This window comes from Rhinolophus sinicus, chromosome 7 (assembly GCF_057876585.1).
Source record: "Rhinolophus sinicus isolate RSI-liver-muscle chromosome 7, RSI-T2T, whole genome shotgun sequence".
NCBI classification, from domain to species: domain Eukaryota; kingdom Metazoa; phylum Chordata; class Mammalia; order Chiroptera; family Rhinolophidae; genus Rhinolophus; species Rhinolophus sinicus.
The window spans coordinates 36,656,218-36,664,907 of NC_142507.1; the positions used below are offsets into that span (position 1 = coordinate 36,656,218).

General features: G+C 40.3%; 2 pseudogenes; both read left to right on the forward strand.

Moving 5' to 3' along the window:
• Nucleotides 1-3,098: 3,098 nt before the first annotated feature.
• On the forward strand, nucleotides 3,099-3,980 carry LOC109455451 (histamine N-methyltransferase pseudogene; annotated as a pseudogene).
• A 3,593-nt stretch (nucleotides 3,981-7,573) lies between these two features.
• Nucleotides 7,574-8,060, forward strand: LOC109455452 (deoxyuridine 5'-triphosphate nucleotidohydrolase pseudogene; annotated as a pseudogene).
• The last annotated feature ends 630 nt before the right edge of the window (nucleotides 8,061-8,690 follow it).

Consider the following 8,690-nt stretch of genomic DNA (forward strand, 5'->3'; position numbering starts at 1 on the left):
TCTCCAGCAGCTGCTCCTCCTGGTTTTCCTGTGACTGAGTGTTTGTGGAGACAGAGCCCCAGAAAACAGTTTCCAGGCTCTCGGCCTCACATAGAAAGGTGCTGGCTCAGGTAGTAAATGGCCATCAACTGTGATTGGATGGCCATCAGCTCTGGCTAGTTGGCCATCAGCTGTAACCAGTGAGCCATTGGCCACTAATATAACTGCTGTGGCTACGCTAGCAGAAAATGGGGGCTAGCAAGAAGACGGTGGCTGAGCCAGCAAGAGCAGATTGCAGTTAGGATGGTGGGTTGCGGACAGTGTGGATCCAGCCTCCAGTGAGACTATAGTGCCGCCAATGAGAATATAATGGTATGACTCCCCTACCTATGGCTCCGTGGGTGTTCCTTTTTGGCCTCACCATATCCTGCGTTCTTATGTGGGGAGCAGGAGCAGAGACCCCGCAGGCTGCCCCGCCTGACACCCTGCACGACAGTGTTCATATGCACAAACGGCTCCACCACTCTTCGTACAGCTTTGGCCGACACCATATCATGCCGACTACACCATATGTTGTGCGGGGCGTCCGGCGGGGTCTCTGCTCCCGCTCCCCACATAAGAATGCAGGATATGGTGAGGCCAAAAAGGAACAGCCATGGAGCCATAGGTAGGGGAGTCATACCACTATATTCTTGCTGGCGGCTGGGTTGGAGACACAGGAAGCAGGAGCCACACTGTTCACAACCCTCACTGCTCCGCTTGCAGGCTCAGCCACCATCTTCTTGCTAGCCCCCATTTTCTGTTAGCGTTGCCACAGCAGTTATATTAGTGGCCAATGGCTCACTGGTTACAGCTGACAGCCAACTAGCCAGAGCTGATGGCCATCCAATCACAGATGATGGCCATTTACTACCTGAGCCAGCACCTTTCTATGTGAGGCCGAGAACCTGGAAACTGCTCTTTGGGGCTCTGTCCCCACAATCATTCAATTAATAACATTTAGAATAGCTTGTAAGTATATTTCAACAGACTTTTCTCACTTTATTTCTTCATCATCCTGTGTGGTTTTAAGAGAAAAGGAAGATATGGAGGATATGGTTTCAAAATGAAGAGGCATCTTATGAAACAAACCATAATGTTGTTGACATTTACCAACTAAAAAGGTTTAACTGTAACATACAGAGAATATTTCTAAATGTGACTTCTGATACATAAGCAGAAATAGTATATACATAAATAGCTAAATTTCAAAATGGTAATATATTCCATGAGGGTATTTTCCTTCTATAAAAAAGATGGAAAAAAATAGAAAACAGAACAGAAAAGAGAAAATATCCAATAAAGACTTTTTCCTTCATTGGTTTAGAGTTCTAGAATAAAATAACAGAAGACTTATGGCTAAGACACAGACAATACAGCCACTGCTGGGAAATATGAGGGCTGAGATTTCTATAATGTTGTGAAAAGTCAAACAAAACAAAAAGTTGAACATGGCTGGGAAAGCTGCCAAGTAGTCTTTTTGGTGTTTTTATTTTTAATGGTATTCCAAAGCTACCTAAAAATATGCAATATTGAAATTAATGGTAACTCACCTTTCTAATAGAATTCAACAATAAACAATCTCAGTAGCTCAATATCATTGAAGGAGATAATGTGGGAAAAAGTCTTCAAGTAAATCAGAGAGAAAATACGTACCCTGAAAGCTGGAGGTGATGCTTTGCCTCCAAACACAAAAACCATAAAGAGAAAACAGGTTTAAAAAATGAGGAATGCTAAGAAAAAAAGATCCTCTTCTCTAACAGAATAAGGGAGGGACAGTTTAGGGAACACAAAGTTACAGGTTTTAGAATTTAAAATGCATCCAACTGTACCAATTTACATTCCTACCAGCCGTGTATGAGAGTCCCTATTTCTCCACATCCTCTCCAACACTTGTTGTTACTTGTCTTGTTGATGCAGCCATTCTAAGAGGTATGAGGTGGTATCTCACTGTGGTTTTGATCTGTATTTCCATAATAGTTACTGAAGTTGAGCATTTTTTCATATATCTGTTGGCCATTTGTATGTCTTCTTGGGAGAGTTGTCTGTTCAGGTCCTCTGCCCATTTTTTAATTAGATTGTTTGTTTTTATGCTGTTGCTGAGTTGCATGAGTTCTTTATATATTTTGGACATTAGCCCCTCATTGGAGGTGTTGTTTGCAAATGTCTTGGTATCTTCCAATCGGTTGGTGGGAATGTAAATTGGTATAGCTGCTGTCAAAAATAGTATGGAGGTTCCTCAAAAAATTACGAATGGAATTACCATATGACCCAGCAATCCTTCTTCTGGTTATCTACTCAAAAAAATCTGAAAACATTTATCTGTATAGATATATGTACCCTTATGTTCATTGCAGCATTATTCATGGTGGCCAAGACATGGAAACTACCAAAGTGTCCCTCGATAGATAATTGGATAAAGATGTGATACATATATAAAATGGAATGTTACTCGGCCATAAGAAAAGATAAAATAGTGCCATTTGTGACAACATGAATGGATCTTGAGATTATCATGCTAAGCGAAAATAGGTTAGACAGAAAAAGCTGAGAACCATGTGATTTCACTCACATGTGGGATATAAAACTGAAAGCAACAAATGAACAAGACAAACAAACAAAGAAACAAAAACACATAGACACAGACAACAGTTCAGCAGTTACTAGAGGGTAAGGGGGAGGAGGGTTGGTAGAAGAGGATAAAGAGGGTCAAATATATGGGGATAGAAAGAATTGACTTTGGGTGGTGAACACACAATGCAATGTGTTATAGATGATGTATTATAGAAATGTACACTTGAAACCTATATAATTTTACTAACTATTGTGACCCCAATAAAATTATTTTTAAAAATGTTTTAATAAAAATACACATCCAACTGAACTGGCTAGCTGATGGTCTGCAGATTTCAGAAAAGTAGGAAGCAGTGGGTCCTTAAAAATGTATGTTTAGGAAGGCATGAATTTGAGGAACAGAGGCATGACTAGTGCTTCTTAAACTTCAATTTGCTTACAAATCACCTGGAGTTCTTGTTAAAATACACTCTGGCTCCCTTCCTTTCTTCCTCAGAAAACCAAATATGGCATCTTCCATGAGGAGTTTGTTTTCTGACCACAGCAGATATGAGAAACCTTTCGGAGGTTTCTCAACAATTCCACGGGACACCAGTGCATGCAGGAATTCATGGACGAGAAGCTGCCAGGCATAGTAGCAAGGATTGGAGACACAAAAACAGAAATTAAGATTTTAAGCATTGGCGGCGGTGCAGGCGAAATTGATCTTGATCTTCAAATTCTCTCCAAAGTGGAGGCTCAGTACCCAGGAGTTTATATCAGCAATGAAGTTGTTGAACCAAGTGCTGAACAAATCGCCAAGTACAAAGGGTTTGTAGCCAAGTCATCAAACCTCGAGAACATAAAGTTTGCTTGGCATGAGAAGATATTATCTGAATATCAAAATAGAATGATGGAGAAAAAAGAACTTCAGAAGTAGGACTTTATTCATATGATTCAGATGCTGTATTATGCGAAAGACATCCCAGCTACACTGAAATTCTTCCATAGTCTCTTAGCTACCAATGCTAAGAGTCTTGTTATTCTTGTGTCAGGAACCAGTGGCTGGGACAAGCTATGGAAAAAGTACGGATCCCGCTTACTCTGGGATGACCTCTGCCAGTATGTCACATCGACCCATCTCACCCAGATGCTGGACAATTTGGGGATTAAATATGAGTGTTATGACCCTCTGTCCACCATGGACATATCTGACTGTTTTACTGACGGAAATGAAAATGGAGACCTGCTTTGGGATATTTTGACAGAAACCTGCAACTTTAATACAACAGCACTACCTGATCTCAAAGCAGAAATTGTGGAAGATCTGCAAGAGCCTGAATTCAGTGTAAAGAAAGACGGAAAGGTTCTTTCTAATAATAGTCAGTTTCATAGTTGTTGAGGCATAACTGTCAACCATGAGAATGTATTTAAAAATCATATTTTGAACAACAATGATCATTATTTCTGTATTAAAATTACAAATACATCTCATAATATAGAGTATTGTCATTTATATGTAAAATCTAGAAAATTCCAAGACATTCTTGGACTTCCATGTAGAATCATATGTGATATTGCTGGTCTTATCCCATCCCTTTTCCAGGTAAAGAGATCACATGTGGGCTAAATGCCACATAAGCTGGGAAAATGACAACTAAGGCTCACTGGCTTATTGACAATAAGCTCCTTTCCATTTGTTGATTGTATTGCAATTTCCTAGAATACGAAAAAAGTATCTATGTATTCTTTAAAAAAAAAAAATGCACTCTGATTTCGTAGGTCTGGTGTTAGCCCTGAGATTCTGCATTTCTAATAAGCTCCCAGGTGATGCCAGTGCTGCTGGTTCTTGGCTCAAACTTTGACTAACAAAGTACTAGTGGCTCCTGACTTCACATAGCACCAGGGAACCCAAATAGAAACTCTCCACATATTCATTCAGTCAAAGAAATGTACAGACCTTGACAACATTCGGAAATTGGTGGTATGAGGAAACATTTGTTACCTTTATGTATGAGTCACTAAATTAATGTTTGCTTTATGCTAATCAAATTTGTTAACGTAGTTCTATCATGAGAATACCTGTGCTATTTTGAGGATAGTCCAGAAAAACTGATAAGGCAGTATATGCTCACCTGGCAACACTGCATGAAAACACACATAAGGATTATTACAAAAGGCAGTGGTACCCATTTTATATTGGCAATGTGTGGAAGCTTTACAGTTGTAAATCTGTAGACTTACATGAACAGAATATCTCACCTAAATCTCACGTAAGGCATGTGCCTTGTAAGCTGAAACGTGCTCAAGCGCCGAAAGAGCACTGTTTCTTGCACCTGCCCACTTGTGTTCTGTCCAGCAGAGAAGACTAAAAACAGTTGATCAGCAGATTGAGCCCCACCAATGAGAATCATGCCTGGGATATGTATAAAGGGTCTAGAATTAGCCTGTTTTCCCTATATTTCATTTCTGGGGTGACATCCTTCAGCCCATAAAGTAGCAGCAGTCTCCTCCCCAAACCCCACACCCAATTTCCCCAGTCTTTCAGATGTAGCTGCTACCTCAATCCTGGTTTGTGACCCACTTCTTCAACTAAGACTAGAGTCTGGCAAAGGATCCTAGACAATATGGTTTCTGAGGCGCTGATATTATGCTGTTCCTATAGACGCTTACCCACCTCTTCACTGTGGCTGTTGTCTGTACCTACTACCTGTGGTCCCACTCCAACCCCAAGAACAAAGACACTGTCATTTTACTAAAAATATTGTAATTAAGGCTACTGTTACTATGTTTCACCCAGTCAAATTGAATCCTTACCTATTTATGCCAACCTGGATGGAATCCATGCCATCTCTGAAACTGTGTCGTTTCATTCTACAAAAAAATTAGTTACATGGCCTTATCTGTTCCCTTTGTCTCTGTGTAATTAATCCATAGTACCTTGTGACCACACTTAGAAATCAGTAAAACCTAGACGTTAGTTCTCCTCTACTACTGACTAGCCAGACTGTATTCTCAAATCACATTATGTTTCAGGACCTCATTCTTCTTATCTATAACATGGAGTCAGTAACTATATTGCCTTCTTCACAAAATTGTTGTCAAGATTAAATGGAATCAAATATTGCAATACTTTGAAAACATGTAAAGTACTGTATATCAAATATTATCACTGTCATTGCAAGCTTAATTTAGCAGATGAATAAACTACTTTTATAAGCAACTTCTCTAAGCCTGGAGTAATGAAGTGACAGTTTACATCACATTCTGCCTGTTGAACACCAAGGATTAAAGAGACAACTTGATCTGTGCTTATGCTGCCAAATAAAATGCAACTAACCTACATAGGTTTAAGTACAATTCTAGGTACTGGCTAACAACACATGACTACTGAACTTGTAGATGTCAAAACATTCTGTGGTACACTTATTCTTTGTAGGAAAATTAATCCTGTACTTCGATAATTTTGATTAAAAAAATTTTTGATATTATAAGCCAATTAAATCATTACAAGGTATTACAAGATATTATTTTAATGATTAGGTTGTCTTGTACCGAGTAGGTTCCTAATAAATATTATAGTAAGTAATTAAAGTGTCAATGAACTTTGTCAATACAGAGCTGATGCAACTTTTGGTAAATCTAACTATATGAATATTTGACTATATGAATTATTCATATAGTCTATAGTCACTTTCCAATATAGACAATTTGGAAAATACATATAAAAAACATAAATTGGTTCCACAATATTCACATACAAAAACGTCATATTATTTCACTAAATATTTCTTAATGTTGCTGCGAAATCCCATTTTGGTCAAGCTCATAGTATCTTGTATCCACTTAGAATAATATGGGATACGAGACACCTGGGAGGCTAGACACTAAGTGTTACAGCTTTGAGAGTGGTGGAGAGAATCCCTGGGGCTGAGCCCCCAGTTAGTGGAGAAAATAGCTGTGAAGAGCATTCTACAACTTACCTGGAACACTTCCTGATCCACAGTGGACGACCTGCTCCCAACAGGAGCATTATGTAGCAGAAAGTGCCATGCCAACAATGGAGGAAGGGTCAGAGCTCCTGTATTCTTGGGCCCTGTGGGGAGCCATGGTTGCAGTTAACTTTAAAGCCTTAACAGAATGGCTCGGTTTATGCTTAACCTATTTCCTCCCCCTGAAGCAATTGTCTCTGCCTGTACCTGGAGAGTGCTTGCAAGCTGCTCAGGAATGTGGTAGGAGTGGCCAGTTCCCAGACACAGAAGACTGATGGCTACTTCAAGGCAATTGATAAGGATAATTACTTTTGGGAGTTTCAGTGAATTTTGTGTCTCCTATGTAGAAGTTAAAGATTTACTGTCAATGAGGTAATGCATTTTTGTGCTTGTTAAACTGCACGTCCACAGAAGGTATAAATTCTGGGGACAGAATAAACTCAGCGTCTTCAGGATCACTGAAGTCCGCGATCGCTATCATCAATTGTGTGAGTGTCTTTTTTCATTCCCACTCCCCTTGTCAGGAACCGTTCGACTCGTGGCGGCTGGCCCGCTACAGGCCCACATGTAGATCTCCCAGGACTCCTGTGCGTTCTGTGCGGTGGAGAGACCCGCTGGGAGTCTCAGCATTCCCAGAAGCTCTCCTGCCCATCACCATCCCATGCCTCCTTGCCTCACTGAGTGATGGCTTGTCAGTGAAGGCATGCTAGGGCTTACTCGATTTAGGTCCCCAAAAGCACCTATCTCATGAGTTTACCTGCCCAAGAGTTCCACTCCCCTCAAGTCTTCCTGAAATGTAGTATCATCACACTCTGTCTAGCACAAATTCCTCTGATTTCTGAAATATGGATAGTACCTTACTATGGAGTCCATTCCTAATGCGAGTTTTCCCTTATAAAGCATGTCAACTTACCATTACTTTTAAACATTTATTTAAAACTATCAAAGAATCAATAAGCAGCCTTTTCGTTCCCTCTGCTCTCACTTGCACCTGCACGCTCTGCTCTGCCATGCCCTGCTCTGAAGAGACCCCTGTCATCTTCCCCAGCAAGTCCAGAGGAGGATGGCATGCGGCTCCACCCCGCCTAGGTCTGGGAGTGTGCCACCGCCCTGACCAAGGCGTCTGCGCAGGCCGCGGGCTATATGACCTGTAGGGTACCTATGATTACACAGTAACCCCTATGGAGAAAATCTTTGTGAAAACCGACATACAGATAGCTCTTCCTTCTGGGTGCTAGGGAACAGTAGCTCCACGTTCTGGCTTGGCTGCAAAACACTTCATCTATGGAGGAGCTGGTGTCACAGATGAAGATTAGGGAGAAATATTGGTATTGTACTGTTTGATTTGGGCAAAGAAAAGTTTGAAGTCTCAAAGGCTGACCAAATTGCACAGCTCATTTATGAATGGATTTTTTTTATCCTGAGATAGAGCAAGTTCAAGTTTTAGATGACACTAAAAGGGATTCAGGAGGTTTTGGTTCCACTGGAGAGAATTAAAATTGATGCCAAGAATAGAAAATGAGAAAACATGCTCTTTTTCTAAAAAATAAATAATTTTTGTTTAGTGTTACAAAAAATAAAGAAAGAAAGAATGGTGGCGGGGATGGCTCAGTTGGTTAGAGCATGAGCTCTGAACAACAGGGTTGCGGGTTTGAGTCCCACATGGACCACTAAGCTGCACCCTCCACAACTAGATTGAAAACAACAAGTTGCCACTGAGCTGCTGGAGGGACCACCGGATGGCTCAGCTGGTTTAGAGCGAGAGCTCTCAACAATAAGGTTACCGGTTCAATTCCCACATGGGATAGTGGGCTGTGCCCTCTGCAACCAAGATTGAAGGACAACAACTTGGAGCTGATGGGCCCTGGAGAAGCACACTGTTCCCCAATAGAAATAAAAAAAAATAAAAGAATCAATCAGGCTTGGGAAGGAGAGAGATATCCTAGAGAATACAATATATAACATGATTTACAAAATCACGTCAAAGGCTAAATATATTAAATCTGTTCTGAATTTAGTGTATATTTTTATATATTTCTACTTCAAAACTACCATTTAAACCTTATATATTTATAAAATGTAACTTTACAATATTTGGATCTCTACATAAATTCTTTCCAGTAAAAC